At 43.2% G+C, this 22,653-nt stretch overlaps 1 long non-coding RNA gene across 1 annotated transcript; it reads left to right on the top strand.

Annotated features, from left to right (window-relative positions):
- The first annotated feature begins 15,221 nt into the window (after positions 1 to 15,221).
- Positions 15,222 to 22,331, top strand: LOC117539497. Its single transcript, XR_004568011.1, has 5 exons — positions 15,222 to 15,268; positions 19,437 to 19,501; positions 19,906 to 19,965; positions 20,109 to 20,292; positions 22,209 to 22,331. It is a non-coding gene; the product is annotated as an uncharacterized LOC117539497 (long non-coding RNA).
- Positions 22,332 to 22,653: the final 322 nt, after the last annotated feature.

The following is a 22,653-nucleotide window of genomic DNA, read 5'->3' as shown; positions in this document are numbered from 1 at the left end:
TCTCATTTTAATTGTGCCATGAATTACACATATGATGTTTTTGTACATTTAGAAAAATTATTTCCAAGTCAAGAAAGTCACAGTTTGTCGTAAAACTGTCTAAATATAAGACAATGAAAATACGCAACTAGAAAGACCACAAATCCAAGAGTCCACTCACCGAAACCTTGTCCGCATGCTGGCCCTTACGGAACCGCCTAACTCCCCTTTTGTGTATTTGCAGCTCTCAACATGCCCAGACGTGTAATGATTTTCACCTCGTGAAATGTGCCAAGGTGATGTGTATTGTACGAGACCAGAGATGTAGTTCATTGAGCGGTTTCACACAAAAATAAGACAAACTTTTATTTTCTTGACTTGCAAAATTATCTTTTAAGTTGACAAACATCATATGTGTAATTCATGACACAATTCAAACGGGATCAACAAATTATTTCTCTCGACATTGACTACACGCTTTTTCCGAAATAAGGTCCCATGGGTTGGAAGTAGAAGGGTGGGACTTAGGCCCTCTATAACCAGCAGCCACTTTTTCAAGGTGACTAAAAACATGTAATAGGTCACTTACAAATACATTCCTGCTCTCTTCTTTTCTTAATTTGTATGGTCAGGTATGATGGTCTCTTAAAATGAGCCCATGATCAGTGCTTTATCCAGTGTTTTGGATCTTACCCAAGGAACAAAGCCACAGGTTATTTTCTATTATACAGTATTTCGAATTTATCTTCCTTCCAGTCCGAGTCAAACCGTCTCTCAATCTCTAAATGCAGAATGTAAACTAGTCAACTGCTTTAGTTACTATTTTTTATTTGACACTTTTAAGTGTGTAAGCTGTTTCCTCTCTGTTGGCTGAGGAAATGCTTTGCTGTTTTGACGTTTGCCTTTATTGCAATGGTAGTTTTGCTCAGTGAAGGTGGTAGATTGAAAAAACATAGCACTCAAACGTTTTATTTTAGATTGTAAGTCTAATTGTTGCTGCTCACAGCTTTCTGGATTTGCTACACCAACAACCATTTTTTAAATAACACTAAATCCATTCCCAACAACAGGCTTTGGTTATTTCTTGAAGCACTAAAGGGATCATACATCTGGCCCTCAAGTTTAAGATGACCAAAAAAACACCTAAAAGTAGGATGTCTTGGTATGATGACACACATTCACAGAGAGATTAATATTCTAAAAGCTTTTCCTATACTCTTATTGTGAAGCAGTCCATTTAGAGTGTGTAGACCTCATTTAGAGGTCAGTCGTGACTCCTCCATAACTCATTGCACTTTGGCAGACAGTGTTGCAGACAATTGATTTGACGCTGTCTCTGTTACTACATTTGAGTCTGCCTCCACAGCATCTCTGTCACTTTAAATAACGGAGGACATCTCACTGAGGCCTCAATATACAGTGCTGTTGTATAGTCTCTTGACATGTGGCCTGTGTGGATGCTGTGAAGTGAATTGTTTTACAGCTTTAGATGCATGAGGGAAAAGGATTTTCACACATTGCTAACATGCAAAAATATGCATGAGAAAACCATTTTAGTGTTACTCATATGCTCCCCTCAGCCGTTTGGTAGGGAAACAAACTATCAAAAACAAACAACATGTTTTAACACTACCTCTTTTACCATAAGCCACACTTATTGGTGTTTTTTTTGGGGTTATTTGATTCTATTGGGGAGTATGAATAAAAACTATTTCTCTCAAGGAAGATGTTAAAATTATTTGTTTGCAGATTCAGTTACATGTCGAATCGGCGGCGGAAGGTGTCGGCACGGCAGAAAAGACACGACGGTGCAGTACACACCAATCTGAGTAGGGCGACACGATGCTCATCGACGGCCCGACATCTATCGACATCTATCGACGCCGATAATCGGCTCAGTGTGTAAGGGGCTTTACATATCTGCTCTCCTTACATATTTTCTTCTTAATTCTTGTTTATTAATAAAAAAAAAAGTTTACTGTTTTTTTTACTTTTTATACCTGTTTAAGGGGCGGGGAACCTCCGGCCTCTGGGCCGTATACGGACTGCGAGACCATTTGATACAGCCCTCGAGGTAATTTATAAACACACGCAAAAAAAAATCTAGACCGCAAAAGAATTAAACAAGCGAGTGCCTGTTTTTACTGGCCAAGGTCAGGGTCCTTGAACACAACACAAGCTAAGGTGTCATCACGTGGTATATGTCTCGTCTGATGACACATGCTGAAGGAGAGCACCACAACACTGCTCTTCCACTTCAAAAATTCCAGTAGGCTACCCCAGCGGGCTACCCAAAGGAGCCGTACACATGCCGCAGTTTTTTGCGTGGCTGTGTCTTTAGTTGTAAACCCAGTGGCGATCTGCTCATCTGTCATACTGATCATACGTCAATAACATTGTTGTTATTAGCATCTGGTTAGCTAGCTATGCTAACGAATATAAGAAGCTGTTTCTACAACCATTGAGGTAAAGGCACATCTTTATATGATCATTATAGTTATAAAAAAATAAGAGAATAAAGTAAACAGGTATAAAATACTATATGACAGTAAAACAAAGTTGTTATTAATAAACAAGAATACAGTTTAAAAGGGGAGTGATTTGTAAAATATCCATAAAGAAAAAGAAATCTGCTTACAGTTCTGTTTCATATGGGTGTTGAGAGATGTATCCATAGATCTCTTAATTTTGCTCTCAAAGTGCACCAGATTGATGCTTTTAACTTCAACATTTAAAAAAAAAATCTTCCCAGGGGAGCATTTCCCCCACCCCCTAGAGGAGGTTAGGTCCCCCCCCCACATAAATCATCTTCACATGGATAGGACATTAAATACATTTGCACACATCTTTTGTCCATATCTTTCTGTTTTGTTGGTCATGCCACAACCGTGCACGTGCATGCATACGCAAGTCTTGGAAAGATATCTGGATTAAGAGGTTGCTTTTTCTTTGCACAGCATGAAAGAAAGGCCAAATGAATGGGCTGTGATTTTAGGTTTTTTTAAGCAGAGGTTGAGTTCAATAATTTGTAGGCTACGGCCCTCGGAGGATGTTGTAAAAATTGAAATGGCCCTTGAGAAGAAAAAGGTCCCCCACCCCTGTGTTAGATGATACCTTCCTCTCTTAGAACATTACTCCACCTGAGCTGACATCAACCATCAACACATCTACCATGAATGTTTTCAGAAAATGGTCTTGTCACTTAACATGAGGCCCCTTGAAGCATCAACCTTTAAAACATGAATAAAATAAAATGGCACATTTAAAAAGTTTAAGACAATCGTGTTTGATGTCATCATATGGACATCCAAAACAAATTGGTATTTTGTTGCCCTTCAAGCCTCATTCGCCGTTTCTGATCCAGGGCCTGCAACCCCATAAGAAATGTTACCATAGTGTACCATAGTACGTACCATGGTATACCATGGTACCTCAGATTTTACCATAGTGTACCATAGTACGTACCATGGTACACCACGGTACTACCATGGTACCTCAGATTTTACCATAGTGTACCAGTACGTACCATAGTGTACCATAGTACGAACCATGGTACTACCATGGTACTACCATGGTACCTCAGATTTTACCATAGTGTACCAGTACGTACCATGGTACGTACCATAGTGTACCATGGTACTACCATGGTACCTCAGATGTTACCATGATGCATACCATGGTATAACCCTGGTACATACCATTGTACCACAGCTGTTACCATGGTATGTACCATGGTACCTCCGATACTATAGTACATGCCGCTGTACCTCAGATAACTGGTACTCCATAGAGTATTCAAATGGTACTACAGACATTACCATGGTATGTATCATGATAATCACTCAAGTCCCATTGTATGCATTTTTTATTTAAATGTGAATGCAAGTCTTATACCTTGTTTAGTATTTTTCATTGCTGGTTTTAGTTGGTTTCCCTTTAGGTAACATATATTTTCATCTTCTTTTTCAACACATCTTCACACAAAATAGCCAAAGAATTACACTTTAGATAAAGATGTTCTCAATGTTGTTATTGAATGAGACAACTGAGTTCATACAGCGCTTCAATGTGGCGTTTTACTCACATATTTAGAAATATCCATACAGATTTACCCAGTCACAGACACAAACACACATACATTACAAAATACAGTTAATGATCAAACAGTGAGTTATAAAAAAACAATAATAGCATAAATAAAAACACATTTAAATCATCATATATGTGCAGACAAATTGAGTCTCAACAGTTTGTGCTAGCCCTCAACATTTAACTTGTCTCAAACACAGGCATTTTCATCACATATAGCTTACCCCCATGTTCAATTGCAATACATTTAGCTATGATGTCCTCACATGTCAATACACACATTGGAGATCTTTACTTTTACAAGAAATTTTGCAATGTTTGTATGGATCTCTGCATCATAGATAGCTGGCTGTATGTGCTCCTGCTGCAATGGCTTGTAGAAAACAAGAAGTTCTCTGCAACAACAGTTTGCACCTCTTTCACAGTTGCAGGGTTTTGGTACAACAACCAAGGACTCTACCATACCAAAGCAATTTGAGGTTTCTGGAACAAAGTGGACCTGCACAAATTATACCATTTCATGGTTTGGATCTTCCCCTCCGTCCTCTGATGACCCTCCAGACTGAGACAGCAAAAGGCTATAAGATAAGATGGATCTTTATTGATGACCATAGGGAATGCAGGTGTTCGCATGGAGCAACAAAATATATTTAAATGGGAAGGTAGCAGTGCGGGTGAAAGTCGTATGTGCATACAGTGAAAATAATGTTAACTATAAGTTATAAAATAACTCAACATTTTGTTAAATATTTGTAACCCAACTTATTTTGTGTCGGATAAATCTGTATTCTTATCATCATAGAAAACTGTGTTGTCTCTTACTGCTACCTGTAATGTAGTCATGGATTTTAACAGAATACATTTTTTTGCATAATAAGTAAAACAATCCCTGCATGTTTATGTTGTACCATTTCATGTTGTTGATCTGTTCCTTCGTCGTCTGCAGCCATCTCTACTTCATCGTCACTCTGAGAGACAGAAAAGTTGAAATCAAATTAATTCAATAAAAAAAGAGGGGCTATTCCTGAGACAGGCATCATAAAAAGAGCATTCAAGCAGGATACAAAGACAGTACATGACGGACGAACGATTTAAAAAAAAAAAAAAATAAATCAGTGACCAAGTAGCAGAGTCATAGTTAAGTCCACCAGTGAGTCCAATTTCTTAAATCTGTGGATCAGTCAACGCAAAAAACTACCATTTCATGATGTGGATCCTCCCCTCTGTCATCTGATGTCCCGCCAGAATGGTGATCAGCCTGAGTTAAAGCAAAAGGCTACACAATAACTCCTGATAATATGATTTTAATGAATCTAACAACCTCATCGTCACTAATACATATACTCTCACCCACCATTCGATCTTCATTTGAAGCTTCATCACTGGATGAGTCAGAGTCTGTAAATTGATAAAATCACACAGCTGTTACACAGACATTTATACACACATTGATTGTGAGCATTTTAATTTGGCGTCTCAGCAAAAAGCTAGGGTTGGTTTATATATGTCTCAGCTTTTTTTAGAGTCAATATTGATTTGATATGTTTTATAACATAATTTACATATTGCCCTACTGCTATAAAAATAGGAATAATAGCAGTATACACGAAGTGAATCTATACATGTAGGCCTACATCTAAAAAACGTTTCAAAATGTTGTAGTATACTCTGCTATAATTCGTTGAATACAGTAAAAAAAAACACCAAATGAAATACGTCTTATTGGCAGTTCATCCCGTTTGTCCAATATGAAGAGAAAACCCGTCATTACCTGTCACAAGTTGTGCCTCCATACGGGTCCTCCGGTACCGTTTTGTAGTCCTGGGAATATCTATACCTAAATCTGACAAATATCTTTTGTACATTCTCAGGTTTTCTCTCTTTTTGTGAATGAGAATCAAAACTAAAGAACTTTTTCCAAGCACGGATTATTCTGCCGCTGAGGGTAGCTGGTGAGTGGTGACGTGCGCGTGCCCAACTTTCGCCTCGCGCTTCCCCCTTCTCTAGCGTTGCTAGGATACAGACCGCAGTGCCAACTGCAATCTCCGGATTTTAATCACTTTGTTGCCACTACTTAGAGCTACTTTTGAACACAAAAATGTACAGGCTCTATGAATTTAGCAATGATACAATCGAAGTTGGCCGGTTAAATTTAATTGAGGGGGAGTACGATCCTGAATTGGACAAGGAGTATCTTGTCTGGTGGCCCCAAAATGGGAAAAAGATGGGTTGGACTGCGAAAGTGTTATCAACTGGCGGTAAGTTGGCATATTTAAATAGATCATACATGTACAGCTTATCATTATTATTATGAACAGTTGTTAGGCCTATGTTTTATTTGTTAATATATAGCAGTGGCGGCTGGTCAATAGAGGTGCTATATGGAAAGTTTTATATTTATAATAAGTACAATACTGTTTAGTATATCAAATCTAAACCGTTACGGCCCGTCTACACTACAGGCATCAAAAAATCTTGAAGCTGGGTGTGTCTGAGGCTTGGCGTTCTCATTCATAACACTCCGTTCGATGTCTCACTATGGGATGCGCCTCATCGCGGAGCAAACAGAAGCATCAATCTCATTACGCCAATCCTGATTGGCTGGTGATCTTAACGTCAGCGTCAGGGAATCCACCCCCTATAAGTAGCTTGTGCTACGTCACATGCGTCATTCAAACACCTCTTCTCGCTTCAGAGCACATCTCGATGGTAGCCGGGCTAGCTTAACAGTCCACAGACTGAACCCAAAGCTAACTTTCGGTCGACGGGCGCTCGCCGGCTACTCTTCTGCTTCGCAAGAAGACTGTTAATGCTAACACACCAGTTAGTATTACAATCGACCTCGCCGTTTCTTTCCTCGGAAATTAAGGTAAGGTTTTGATTTTTTCAAGCTAGCAACACACCTGTTGCTAGCTTGCTTTCCCTCACTACCGACACCACGGTAGCGAGGCTACGTACCTGTTACGAGCGGGTCCTCTCCACGCCACGCGGCGAACAAGATGGACGCCTCTCTCCCTCACACCAGAGGAGTCAGGGACTCGGAGGCTCGGCTCTGCGGGTTGAAAATATCAGGCACAGACTCACACCAGGTCTGCTCGTCCTGCGTCGGGCTGGAACACGCCCAGGAGGCTATTGACAACCCCGGCTCGTGCGGGCATTGTGCCCGCTTCACCGTAAAGAGCCTCCGCCGACGGTTAGCACGCCAAGCTAGCTTGTCGGGACAGGACCCCCTCATGTCTGCTGATTTGCCGACTGGCAATCAAGACGCGGGGGCGTCCGCCGCAGAGATTGAGCCCCGCACTGTGTCGGTCTGGGGCTCATCAACAGCGGCAGTTGCGGAACCGGAGTCCCGCACCGTGTAAGGCTGGGACCCGGTGGCGGCAAGAGATGCGAGAACGGAGCCCCACGCTTTACCAAGCTGGGGCTTCCGGCTGGACCTCACCATGGTTTCGCCCGCGGAGGATGTCCTGGAATTGGATTATATGGAGGACGAAGAGGGTGCCTCTGAGTTCCTCCTGTCTGATTCGGATGAGCAAGAAGACGATATCTTTGTGTCATCGGCTCAGGCTGCAAAGCCGGGAGCGATGGCTGCTCTCCCGGGCGATAGCACACCAGCTTCGCCCTGTCTGAGCATGGACCTGCAGGCCGTGTGTCAGCGTGCCGCGTCCAGACTAAACATCCCGTGGCCCGAAATGGCCAAGGAGACCTCCAGGTCCCGTTACGAGGGGAAACATTTTCCCCAAGCAACGAGGACAAAGAGGCAACGAGGACAAAGAGGCAACGAGGACAAAGAGGCAACTCCTTCCGGTCTTCCTGGAGGTGTTGGATGAGGTGTCGGTCTCGTGGAGAGACCGGCCCTTTAGCAACAAGGCCCCAATCCAGGGTGCCTCCTCCCTAGACTGTGACGGTATGGAGAGGCTCGGCCTGCTCCGCATACCGCCTATGGAACCGCTGGTGGCAGCCCACTTCCTACCGAGGCTGGTCCCATCACCAAGCAGGAACCCCACGCTGCCAGCGAAGGCGGACCGATTCCAGTCGACCATGACTGAACGGTCCTACAGAGAGCGCAGCATTGTCCGCCAGGGCTTTGAACGTTTCCTCGCTGCTGTCAAGCAATCCTGGACCGGCCGTTCTGGATGAGATGGCCGCGATCACAGACATTTGTCTCCGTGTTCAACGCTGCAACGTCCAGGCCACGGGCAAGGCAATGGGGATCATGGTGGTGCCGGAAAGAGCTAGATGGCTCAACCTCACCAACCTCCCAGACCGGGAAAAGGAGGATGTGCTAGACATGCCCATCGTTTCCGAGGGGATTTTCGGCTCTGCTCTCGCCTCCATGCAGAGGAGATGCGAGTCGAAAAAGAAGGAGGACGAGGCCCTCCACCTCTGTCTCCCTTGAAGGGTCCAGCCGCTGCCTTCACAGCGGCAGTCCTTCGCCCAAGCTGCCTCGAACCCTGCTTGGTTCAAAGTACCAAAACAGCAGAGGTCGCAGCCCGCCCCGAGTCCCCAGCCCAGGCAGGAGACGAGGGCGAGTTGGCCTAGAAAATCTCCGGTTCCGGCTGCAGCCCAGGCGCAGCCAACCCAGAATTTCGGCCAGCAGTCGAGGAAGAAGAAGCGGGCGGCCTGACAGCCCCCCCTTCTCCCGTCTGTGACAGAGCTGGAAGTCCACGGTTCCCCAGCTCTAGATGTGTTCCCGCTGCCTCGAGAGATGCCTCAACGCCATCCTCAAGTCCGCAAAAACACATGTCACAATATTGTTGTTGTTTCTCACATAAACCATTTTCCGCTGACGCATCCAGGCTTCAGGCCAAGGGCGCAGCTCAAAAAAATGAAAATAAAAACAATAAAAACAATAAAAACAATAAACAGTCCGTCAACTGTTCCCCTTCTGAGAGCAGCTACGGCCTCTCTCAAAAGGCGGATAATAGACGGGTCTGTGAAGGCACCACCGTCACGCGCATGCGCAGTGCCGGCTGGGGTTGTGAAGGCACCACCGTCACGCGCATGCGCAGTGTCGGTGGGGATTGTCGAAATGGGGTACCACCGCGTTCAGACACTAGAGGGCCCCATAACACAACAAATAGAGACTCAGAGGGTAAGAGACGTGACATCTCCGCTGGCTCTAAGGAGCATACAGTGGAAGATGCTCACAACATCTGCTTGGGTTTTCAAGACAGTAACACGGGGCTACAGACTCCAATTCGCTGTCACCCCCCCTCGCTTCTCGGGTATTCTGTAATCACAAGCCTGAGGAGAGTCAGCCCATATTCTAGAGAGAGAGATCCTCTCACTTCTAGAAAAGAGGGCTATATCTATAGTACCCGCCGAGCAGAGTCAGAGCGGCTTTTATTCCAAGTATTTCCTCGTTCCCAAATGGGGAGGGAACGGGATTCGGCCAATACTAGATTTGAGGGTTCTGAACAAATATCTAAAAAGATACAAATTCAGAATGCTCACTCACACATCTCTGCTGCGTCTCGTGCGACAAAACGACTGGTTCACATCAGTCGACCTGAAAGATGCGTATTTCCACATCCCAGTATATTACCCACACAGGAAATATCTGAGGTTCGCATTTCAGGGGATCTGTTACGAATACAGAGTACTTCCCTTCGGTCTGTCTCTCAGTCCAAGAGTGTTTGTACGATGTACGGAAGCCGCGATAGCCCCGTTAAGACAACAGGGTATTCGCCTGGCGACCTACCTGGACGACTGGCTGCTTCTCGCACAGTCGGAGCAGGAGGCTATTACGCAGACAAATGTCCTCGTAAAGCACCTGCTCAACCTGGGTTTCATAATAAACACAGAGAAGAGCATGTTGTGCCCAGCACAGACTGTACTCTTCCTGGGTTTACAACTGAACTCTGTGCCCTTTACAGCCCGCCTGTCAGCGGAAAGAGTGAAAGCTTTCAGAGCTTGTCTCGCTCATTTCCAGCTGCGCAAACATGTTCTCTTCAGATCATGCCTGCGGTTACTGGGGCTCATGGCGTCAGCCATCCTGGTCGTACGACTGGGACGCTTACACATGAGGGAGTTTCAGCGCTGGGTAGCCACTCTAAAACTAAACCCCGCGCGTCATGGCGCGCGGAGAGTAATGGTTACTGTTAAATGCGTAAGGGCACTGTGCCACTGGCTGCACCCGACTTTTCTAGTACGGGGCGTGCCTATGGGTGCTGTCCTTTCACGGAAGGTGGTCACCACGGACGCATGTCTGACAGGCTGGGGAGGTGTTTACGAAGGTCGTCCGGTGAGGGGTCTCTGGAGCAGAGACCTCCAGCGGGCGCACATAAATTACCTGGAGCTTTTAGCGGTGTTCCTCACCCTAAAACGCTTTCTGCCTTTTCTCAGAGGACATCATGTCCTCGTGAGTACAGACAACACGACCACAATATCGTATATAAACCGCCAAGGGGGTTTGCGTTCTCTCCAGTTACACATGCTGGCACGCAAACTGATCTTATGGAGCGGCAGACGTCTCCTCTCTCTGAGAGCGACGCACGTACCAGGAGTGATGAACCTCGGGGCGGATCTACTGTCCAGAGGTGCACCACTATATGCAGACTGGACTCTACATCCAAGGATTGTGAGCCAGCTGTGGGTGCGTTACGGCAGAGCCGCCCGCGGTGGATCTGTTCGCATCAAAAGAAAATGCTCAATGTCAGCTATTATTTTCAATGCGCGATTTAAACGCACCGTTAGGCGTGGACGCGCACGTTTGGCCTCCGAGCCTTCTGTACGCGTTCCCACCCCTGGCTCTGATACCCCCAACTCTGGCCAGAGTGAGTGAACAACGCCACACACTTATCCTGATAGCTCCGCACTGGCCCGCAATGTACTGGCTGGCGGAGATATATCAGCTGCTGTGCGGGCAGCCATGGCAGCTCCCACTACGCAGGGACATACTTTCGCGGGGGGGGCGATCTTTCACCCACACCCAGAGCGCTTGGCACTATGGGCCTGGTCCGTGAGTGGTACAATCTGAATACAGTGGGACTCCCTCAGAAGGTGATAAACACTATTCAGAGTGCGAGAGCTTCCTCCACCAGGTCTCTCTATGACTGTAAGTGGAGGGTATTTGAGGAGTGGTGCCTTCAAAAAGGACACATCTCTTTTCAATGTCCTGTCGGGGTGATTTCATCATTTCTACAGGACTTAATTGATAAACACAGAGCTTTCTCTACGATCAAAGTGTACCTGGCTGCTATTGCTGCATGCCATGTGGGCTTTGAGGGAAAGACGGCTAGCCAACATCCTTTGGTCTGCCGTTTTATGAAAGGGGCTCACAGGCTCCTCCCTATTTCCAGGTCACTGGTGCCCTTATGGGACTTGGCAGTGGTTTTAGATGGGCTCACTCTAACCCCATTTGAACCCCTTGAAGAAGCTGACATGAAGCACTTGTCACTCAAGACAGTGCTGTTACTGGCCCTGGCATCCGCCAAGCGAGTCAGTGACATTCATGCGCTATCTGTACATCCTTCATGCACTCAGTTCGCCCCAGGGCAAACGAGAGTGTTGTTGAAGCCCAACCCTGCCTTTATACCTAAGGTGGTTGGTTAATGTACCCCAATTGACATTGAGGCATTTCCTCCGCCGCTGTGTTCCTCCGGGGAACAGCAGCCGGATTTGCTGTGTCCAGTCCGTGCTTTACGCACCTATATGGACAGATCAAAAGAGTTTCGTCATAATGACCAACTCTTTGTGTCCTGGGCTAACCCTCAGAAGGGCAAGCCCGTTACTAAGCAACGGCTCTCCCACTGGATTGTGGAGGGAATTGCTTTGGCCTATACGAGTCAGGGTTTGCAGGCACCTTCGGGTCTGCGTGCTCATTCGACTCGTGGTCTGGCTACATCCTGGGCTTTGTTCAAGGGTGTTTCCATCCAAGACATTTGTGCAGCAGCGAGCTGGTCCTCGCCGCTCACTTTTGTCCGCTTTTACAGGCTAGACGTCTCTGCTCCTAGTGTGGCCCGAGCAGTGCTGGGCACCTTGTTGAGTCAGAGCTCTACCTGTTAAGTTCTGGTTGGTTTGGTGAATTTCGAGATAAGCTCGTCTGGCAATACGGGAGCTACAATATCCATAGTGAGTCATCGAACGGAGTGTTATGAATGAGAACTATAGGTTACTTACGCAACCCCAGTTCTCAGAGTAACATGTAGTGAGATGTCTCACCAGACGGCCCTCCTTGCTATGGTGAAGCGAGAAGAGGTGCTTATTTTGAATGACGCATGCGACGTAGCGCAAGCTACTTATAGGGGGTGGATTCCCTGACGTTGACGTCAAGATCACCAGCCAATCAGGATTGGCGTAATGAGATTGATGCTTCTGTTTGCTCCGCGATGAGGCACATCCCATAGTGAGACATCTCACTACATGTTACTCTGAGAACTGGGGTTACGTAAGTAACCTATAGATTTCTCGCGCCCAAGGCGACCAACAACCAATCAGGAATCTCCCGTCCGCCCCCGGCATACAAAGCAATAGCAATATTAAAACGAAGTAAACTGGATATAAAATCCCCAAACAGGCGAAAACCTACCAGTTTCACCCACTGTCTCTGCCACCTCCCTCCATGCCTCGCTCCTCCGGTTTGTATCCCGGTAGATGAACAGAGACTGATCATACAGCACCGGGTGATTCACTACCGCTATAATGAATTTTCCCTCCATTTTTTTGAATATGAGGAAATGACCTGCGTAGTCTCTCCCAGCATACACGCGGTTTGATTGGCTAGCGCTTGTACTGTCAGATTTGCATACGCGGGATTTGATTGGCTGATGCCAAGCATCGAGTCTCAAAAGTTGAACATTGTTCAACTTTTGATGCCGATAGATGCTCGTGATGCTTGCAAAGCCATGCCATGCTCCCCACAATGCAGTTTGGCGAAGTTTAAAAATCTTCTACGTCACCCCATTCAAATGAATGGGCGAAGCGTTGAAAGCATTTTTCGATGCCTGTAGTGTAGACGGGCCGTTATATGTTTCATTAGAATCATTACCCTCTCTCTCCTGGGAATTAAGCACCCCAGCGCAGCAGCAGCCAACCGCTGACCGTTGCTACCCCGAAAAATATGGCAGCACATTTCAGCCAATCAGCGTCCTCAGATCTGTTAAATGAAAGGCGCTCTATAATCCGTTCCAAAGTTATTATTAAAAATAAAAAATAGTGTTTTTTATCCAAGAAAGTGTCGTCCATTGGAAACAGTAATTAGTAAAAATATACTTATATTCTTCAGAAAGATGATATCAAAAAAGCAGGCCTCCATAGTTCATTATCCTTCAGGTACAGCTCTCAGTTTCAAAAGGTTTGCAGACCCCTGGTATAAAATATGCCCCCATCCCCCCCATCTTCCACAGCCCCACCTAAAATATTTTTCACCAGCTGCCACTAATATATAGTTTAAATCACCTGGCTACATAGGTATTATCAGCTAAGTATCATAAGTATACTAATGGGTGTAGCATGACCATATGTTATATTTTCCTATACAGACTATCATTACCAACATATTGTCATGTAAGCAGACAATGTGACTCACATACAAGTGTTGATGTACATATATACATATATATATATATATATATATATTAGGGTTGTCAAGTTAACGCGTTAATAACGCAAAAAAAATTACGCCACTAATTATTTTAACGCGATTAACTCATGTGTATTTTTTTTCCTCGGCCGCCCCGTAGTTTCAGAGCGCATCGAGTTTAAAATACCATCTATAAGCTGATGCTGACAGCCCATGGATGTATAATAAGAACTGGATACAGCGTGGGAGGCGGGGCCTCATTCATTCCTATGAGAGTTGCTCATTAGCGCATGATAACAAAATGGCCCAACTTTTGAGAGAGCGAAACGTCACAGATTACCCGGCATGCCTGAGAAGTACCCGTAAGTGCACTCATAGAGCATGCGCAACTTTAACCACGCCGCCCAAAAGGCTCGTTCACATTAAGCACGTGAATTTGCGTACACGTAACAGCACCGCGCGTTCATGACAGCATGGTACTGGATTTATATTAACGAGGCGGCAGTTAGCAGCTAGCGGCTAGCTAGTAAATTATGCTAAGTTACACATCAATCGTTATGTAGGCCTACTTTTATATTACGCTGACATCAGGATCTAGTGATATCCAAGCAACAGAGCTTAATTTAGCATGATACTTGTGTGGGTTGTACATGAAACCACTTGGTAATATATACAAATGTATATGTTGAAGCCTGTTATGATCAATTGTGAGTTAAAACGTTATCTAAAAAGTAAAGCTGATGATGGATTACTGTGGTGGAGTTAAAATAACAATAGCCTATTTCTTTTTGAAATGTGATGGAGTAAAAGGATAGTAACTGTGATTATTCATGTTAAGTAGCCCACAAGTAACTAAAACAATTGCAAGTGCAATAAGAAGCTACAGGAACGTTAATCTACGTCGATAAAATTAACTTTATTTAATACAACATGTACGGTACAAGATTTACATCATACAGCCCATATAGTATAATATTTTACAAATGATGAATTACAGCAAACATGTGCAATATATCCATTATTACAGCTCCGTGGGCTGGCAGTAAGGCGATATGGTCCGTTGTTATTGCGCATCCATAGGTAAAGAGAAACATGAACATGAACGTGCCGGGCGGCGCGGTCCCGTGGGTTAGATGCACGTTCATAATGCCGAGGGAAATAACTCTCAGAATAACGTTATTAGCAAATTTTTACAACTTGAGGACCGAATGTTTTTAATAAGGGCTATACAAACGTTCATACTGGGTAGTTTATTTAGTTTAAATAAAATTATCCAACGAGTTACAGACCACCCTTCCAATGTAAGTCAATGGGAAAAAGTGTTTCCGGGCCCAGCAACCTAAAGGAAGTGTAGTACCGCCGTTTGACCAGCACGAATATTCTCATCAGACTCCGGCGCACTTCCTGGGGGCTTGTGACAGCCCCGCTCCTGCCGCCCGCTTGTGGCAGACCACACTTCCACGCTCACCGGCAGGCACCGACTGGCTATTGGGAGGACCGGGAGGGTGTGTGTATGTGTGGCCCGAGCGAGAGAGAGAGAGACCTTACGTGCATTGTTTAGACCAGGGGTGCCCAACCTTTATTGAACCGAGAGCTACTTCTAAAGTTGCCAGTCTGCCGAGATCTACCAGTCCAAATAGAGAGGCGTAGCCATTACTGACAGCCTACTACCAGGTACATACACACTTCTACTTGTATAAAACTGACCTTTGTACAATTAATACTTCATCAAATACTGCAGATCCTTTATCTTACCTATTTCTAATCTACACACATACAAGTATTTAACTGAAGTTACACAACAGTGTTGTTGATACAGAGTTGGAGTTTATCCACACGTCACACTACAGTGGGTAATGTTTTCAAGAAACATTGAACAGTGCTGCCACATATGACACAGGAAGAAAAGAAAATACTCTGAACCCTTTCTTTGCCATTATATAAAAAATAGTGTTGCTACAAAAGTATAAATTACGCTTACTAATAAGACAACTCAGATCTGAAGCTACACAGGAATCTGCTGCCAAAGTGCAATAAAAAAGACAAAATGTATAGAATCAAACCCTTTTTTTGTTGCATTTTAGTAGAGTATAAAAATAAATGCCTTTAAAAATAGGATGCTAGCAACACTAGTTTCTTAACATGAATTGATAATAGACTATAATCAATTTAAACAGAACAGATCTTAATGTTTGCAATCTTATACCATTTTGTACAATAATTATAATGAATAAGTTCAAACAAACTAAAACTTACAGCTGATTAATAACGGTATCTAACTTGAGTTTTTATTATGTCAAAAACCTGTTGAAATGCTAGTTATTTTTACTGTCCCCCAAAAGCGCGTCTGCAGCCTCCAGGAAAGCTTCTTTCACAACTTCGCCGTCTTTGAAAGACTTCATGTGTTTCGCAAGAACGTGACTGACACGATAAGATGCTCTGGTAGCGGCCTTGCTCTTGTTGTTGGGCTGGTGAAAATGGACTGCTGTGCATTTAGCTGTCCTTTCAGGCCCCTCCCCTTTTGGGAGCGTAGGGCAGATTTAGGAGAGAATTCCGTCTCCCAGCGTTTGTGCACTGTTTTGAAATGCCGCTCCTAAATTACCCTTCTTCGCTAAAGCCATGCTCGCATTGCAGATGAGAGACAGATGGACTTTGAATTGGAATAGATACACAAATCATCCTCCCACTCGGAGTGAAAATGATATATTTTTGGCTTTTTTGCTTCTGCCATAATTGCGGTCTTGTGTGTGTGCGGACTGTCACTCCTGTTGACACGGACAACATCAGCGAACTAGTGCACTGCCCACCAGCCACGCCCCGACATGGGGTCACGCCGGCCAATCACAAAGCTTTGATGCGTTCAGGTGCATTTTTCTGGCACAGGAAGATTATGTTATAGGACATTAACGATAAAACCGAATATTGTTGTTCTATTTTTAGACACATCTCGCGATCGACTGGGAATCTCCCCGCGATCGACCGGTCGATCGCGATCGACTGGTTGGGCACCCCTGGTTTAGACCCTCCAGAAAAACGCGGGCAAAAATCCTTGATTATGCGATTAAACATGCAGCGTTTTATGTGATTTTATGCGGTGAAATTGCGGTTAGTTGCGTAAAAACGTCTTTTAAAACTACAACTCCCAGTAGAGACGTGCCATAGATACAGAACATGTTGCGAAACAGAATAGCCAGCATTTGTAGTTCTGGGGACAGGGTGGGGGAGGGGGGGACGCGGTGGACCCGTTCAAATCCAGTTTTGGACAGTCTGACGTGGTTCCATCCCATTTCAAGTGCTGTTCGAGGCTCGGCGTAACCCTCGGAGCACACTCTCCAATCACAGAGCTTGAGGACTATCACGGGGTTTGTCAAACAGAGCACATGGTGTAGTCCAAACGATAGCTGGGGATTCTGGGTAGTGTAGTGTCTTCTGCCATCCTTTACTCCGAAAACATATTTGTTTCTCCGAATCGAAGGGGAAAAATACAAAAGCATTGCACACAATTTAAACCAATCAATGTTGTGTCATTAATAAGGATAATCTGGTGTTTTTTAGTCGATGAGTAGTGCAGATAACACTGTAAAATCAATCGACAGTAAGGGGAATACTTACTTCCGGGTGTACAATTCTCCGTTATCCAATGAGAATGGACGCTCACATTGCCTTTAAGGGCAGCCGACACAAACGAATGCCGTGCTTCCATGAGCGTCCATAGAAGCATATGGACATCCCGGAAAGCTGAACATGGACGCTAAGGGCCCCCCCCTTGCGTTGAAAATGGACGCTAAGGCCCCCCCCCTTGCGTTGGAAAAAGCCGACAGGGGACTTGACATAACGTCAACATAGGCCGACCTGGGAGTGAGGATGTGTTTCCCTGACATACAACCAGGGTTGGGAGGGTTACTTTGTAAATGTAATCAGTTACTGATTACTGATTACATGGCTCTGAAAGTAATCCGAAAACAGTTACAGTTACGTGTCTTAAAAAAGTAACGTAATCAGATTACTTTTAGATTACTTTTGGATTACTTTATTTTTCCATCACAGATGGGTATGTTTTGGTGTACAGGAGACACAAAAAGCAAAAGGAATGTGTTTTTACTGTTTTAATGGCTTATCAAGAGCACAACTGAAACACAACATCTGAAACGATGTAACAACATAATTAACTTTTTGGGGATGCAGTTTGGGATGTGAGGAGTGAGGGACACGGCTTAGAACGAGCGTGTCGCCTCCTGTCCTGCCAGTGTTGGCAGGACATGAATTAAAATGTCAAACTCGGACTTCATTTTAAGGACATTACAGCCAGGGGTGTAGAGCTATATTTGTTTAAGCACCGGATTGGCAAAACAGGAGAGTGTGTGCACCAGTCTGCCTTGATCTATGAATTCATGTCCGTGACTCTCACAGTATCTGCTGCCCACAGCTGTTTTATAGAAGGAACACCTCCTTCACTTCATGAAATCTCTGCAGCACCAGGAGGCAGCGGGAGGGTTAACTCAGCCTCTGAGAAGACGAGCACGCAGTGCCTTTCACGCACCGCCTTCACCGTGTTTACCTTCAGAAATAATCATTAGTAAGGCTAAAGAAAGAGCGACCGCAGGCTGATGTGTTTTAACCACACACACGCGATTTAAACGCAGACTTGTGTTCCTCAATGTTTCGTTGTTATTGTTTTACTGAGCGGACCCGCGATTTTTTTTCAAACGCTTTTTTGGTCCATCTGCGGCGGTAATAGGTTTTGTGGGCTGTGATGATTCGGCTGTATACCTTTAGTAATGAATATTAAATGTTGTGAGGAAATCTTTCCACCAATAATTCCAATAAGTAATCCAAAATGTATTCACTTCAGGTTTATGAAAGTAACTGTAATCAGATTACTCGTTTTTCAAATGTAACGCGAGCTGAATACAGTTACTTGATTTTTGTATTCTGATTACGTAACGCCGTTACATGTATTCCGTTACAACCCAACCCTGCATACAACATATAAGAACATGACATTTGTAAACATAGCAACAAATAAATACATGATATGAGAAAGAGCAAGAGCAGCACACACAAGCATTTACCACATGGCAGTACACTATAGCAGCAACAACATATTAAGTGCAAGAGATGATACAAGAGATGCACAAAGTGCAAGAGGAGATACCCCTGTGTTAAAGTGCAGTTAGCGGTGATCGCACGTCTGTTTGTTTCTCAACCATTCTTTGAGTTAACCTTTAAAACTATTGAGAGTGGGACAATCCCGTATCTCACTTGGGAGGCTATTCCAACATATTAACAACTATTGGATTGATTGCCATGAACCTTTAGGTCCCCGGACGAATCCAATTTCCAATTGTTGAATCCCAGCTTTTTTTTCTGTTTTAAGTTAAATGTCTCTACAATTGCTGGTTGTAATGCATTTTTTTTACAGATATCCATATATCCCTCAAAGTAAATCAAAACCTGAAAATGTTTGTAGTTTTCCTTACGCACCATCTGGCACCTTATGTAAAAATAACCTAAAAACTTGTGACATTCCCATCAGCCCTACATACATATACTTTGTTTAGGGCTAGTTAGCTCATGTTAGCATGCCAATACACCAAACTGAGATGATAAATTCTACCCCCTGTAATTTGGCTGTAGACTTCTTATCTTTATTCAATGAGATATTGCTAATAATCACTGTATTTGTAGGTCTTCCTAGGATGATTTCCTCAATGCAGCAGCTCACTGAGCAACACTCAGACCGTTGTATGTTTTGTTACTTGTTTACATCTGCTATGTCTTTAAATCAGCTTTGTGTTGTCATTTTTTAAACTGTTTATTTCATGAACACACTCAATTAAAGAGAGAAAACCAGAAGAGGAAGGAAGATCTACGGCTCACACTTCAACTGCTGGACCAAGTTTGCAGGTACATGATAGGTTGTTGTGTGATCACATGAATTACAGCTATTATATATTGTTATTAGTATTGTTCTTGGTTATAAATCAAGTAGATGATTATTGATTTAACTGTTCACTAATTGATGGAAGTGCAATCATTGCCTAAACATAATTGTTTAAACATCCAAATTAGAACTCATAACATTTAATTATATTTCCCTATATTTATATTTATTTTTGCCATGGCATTGTTTCTTGTTAACCATTTTAGTCCACGTTAAGGCGTTAAGGCCATGTTGCTCCGGCTTCTCATTCTTTGCCTGATTTTCTGTCTGTGTGTGTACCTGTCTATCTGTATGTCTATGTATCATCTCTGTAGTTTCTTATTAGTAACAAAGATTATTGTGTGTTTTTTTTTTTTTAAATAAGCAGTCTTCCACAACACATCTGCCTTTGGAGGATGGTGTGATTTCCACCGATGCTGTCTGTCTGGTAAGTTTCATATTGTCTAATAGGTATACCATCAAGTATGTTGATTTGGATGATTTTAATTGTTGTCTTAGAAACACAATAGTGCTATTTCAAATCATGTCCTGATAATATGACACAGTGTGTTACTTATTTTATGTTCTTAGGATATTAAACAAGCCATAAAAGATCGGTGCAACAAGGCCACAGCAGCTAAGTACACCAACGACCTAATGCATGGTCTGTACACAACAGCGTTTATGGCTGCTCACAGCGTGACTGGGCTTGGGGCATCAAGCAGGGGGGAGACACGACCATCCCTTCCTTCTGCTGAACTCACGAAGATTGTTTGTAAGTAATTAGTGTGGCCGCGAGCTGTTTTGTGCCATCATGACGCACATGGTGTTATTTTTTTATATATTACAGGGTTGCCAACTTTGGGTACCTGGCTGGAGTGAGATTTTGATATCATGGGTTTAATTACACACTGCGCACTAAATGACTGCTATCGTGTCAGCAGCGGGACCTTAGCATATATATATATATAGGATATATATACAATATATACAAATACACAATATTGGACACAAACTATAAAGGGCACAACTTTTCATTTACTAATGAAAGTCAAACACATGTTTGTTTCCACTGTTTTATTGTGTGCCTGTCGCGATAAGCAATTAATTGACTTATCGTACGATAAATAAAATGAACTCGATACATTTCCATTTACATGAGGATGTGACTAGCAGTTTGAAAGGATGTACTTGAATTATTATTATATATTATTATTATGTCAGTGGTCTAAAATGGTCATACAACGGTGCCGACAATATTATCGTTTATCGCAATAATTTCCGGGAAAATGTATCCAACAAAATTAATTATCGTGAGAGGCCTATACATGAAACACACACACACAAACAAAGCTACAGACTTACTCTAAACTGCCAAATATATTAACACACTCTCACTCTCATATACTCTTTGACTCTATTTTGGCCTAGTAGAACAATAAGCACCAGACTTTTACTTTTTATCATTTCTACTGGATCTTAGATCTGCGCATGCGCAATACGGGTCTGGGATTGACCTACCGGCTCCCACTGCTCTGCTGTCTGTTAACGTTGTTAAGAGTGTTGGGGGTGGGGAGGGAGCACAGACTGGACGGCTGGTGAACAGCTGTTAGAACAGTTCAGGTGTTCAGAGCAGAGCTCCCTGTCGGAGCGGCAGAGCGTGATGTGAACTGAAAAATGTTTCTGTCGCAATATTATTTAAATAATTGTTGAGCTAGCTAACTAACATTGTCACTATCTGCTAACGTTAGTACTCAGATCTTGTGCTTGAGTAAAAGTAGAAGTACTCAGATATTGTACTTGAGTAAGTAGAAGTACCAGAGTGTCAGAATACTCTGTTACAGTCAAAGTCCTGCATTCAAAATGTTCCTCAAGTAAAAGTAGAAAAGTATTCTCATCAAAATATAGTGAAAGTAGCGACAGTAAAAGTAGTCATTGTGCAGATTGGTCAATTTCAGAATAATATATATGATATGTTTTATAATGATTGATCATTAAAGTGTTCTCAAAGCTGGTAAAGGTGCAGCTAGTTTGAATGACTTTGTATACTGCAGGGTAGCTTGTGGATTTACTCCAGGTGGAACTAAAGTCTGATTCAACACTTGGTTATATTTCACATCATTCATCCACATCTGTAAAGTAACTAAAGGTATTAAATACATGGAGTAAAAGTACACCATTTACCTCTGAACTGTAGTGGAGTAGAAGTACAAAGTAGCAAAACATTGAAATACTTAAGTAAAGTACAAGTATCTCAAAATTGTACCCAAGTATAGTACTTGAGTTTATGAACTTAGTTACTTTACACCAGTGGCTATAAAAGATAGAAAGACTAAGCCTTGCACAGAGGCATGACAATATATTTTGAAAATGCTCAACAGTGTTGCCAAAATTATAAACTGACTGCTGCAATTAAAAGAAATGCTTTTATATATTTCTATTAGATGTGACTCTTTGGCGTTTCTGTTATTATTACCTGCTGCTTTAGTTGTTCTGACTGCTAAAATCATCTGTTATTCCTAAATTTAAAGCCGATTTTCCGTGGGGTGGGGTGGTCGGGGGGCTCGGATCCTTGTCACCTTTTTCATACATGAGTTTGCATCCCTGCTGTCTACCTGACTGTCTGTCTGTTTTTGTAATTTGTCTCTTCATCTGTTAATTCCCCTTTTCTTTATTTCTTTCTCTCTTTAGGTGAAGTTAAATCTTTCTTCAAAGAGAAGACAGAGGCGGAGATCAAGGGCTACATACGCCAGAAACTCTCCAATTCGGCGAAGATCCTCAAAAGGAAAACATTTGAAAAAATCAATTTGTTCGGCCACGTTAGGCCATTATGTTTGTTTGCATTCAATATTGTATGTTCTGTAGTTTAAATAAAAAATGTTAATAAATGTTAATACATGTTGAGTCCATGTATTATTTGTATTTGCCTCAGTCCATTATTTGTATTTGATATAGCCTACCATTGTACATTCTACAGTATCTACAGTTTGGTACAGGTGTGACACAAATACAAGAACATATGTATTTACCATGGTAATTGTTATGGTGTCAGGGGTAGTGGGATATCAAGCCCTCCAACAGCTATATGAAATGTTACCATAGTACTCGTACCATAGTACCATGGTATATTTACCAC

This window comes from Gymnodraco acuticeps, unplaced genomic scaffold (genome assembly GCF_902827175.1).
Source record: "Gymnodraco acuticeps unplaced genomic scaffold, fGymAcu1.1, whole genome shotgun sequence".
NCBI lineage: Eukaryota > Metazoa > Chordata > Actinopteri > Perciformes > Bathydraconidae > Gymnodraco > Gymnodraco acuticeps.
The sequence above is the reverse complement of the archived record's forward strand: the minus strand, read 5'-3'. Positions and strand labels throughout refer to the sequence as shown.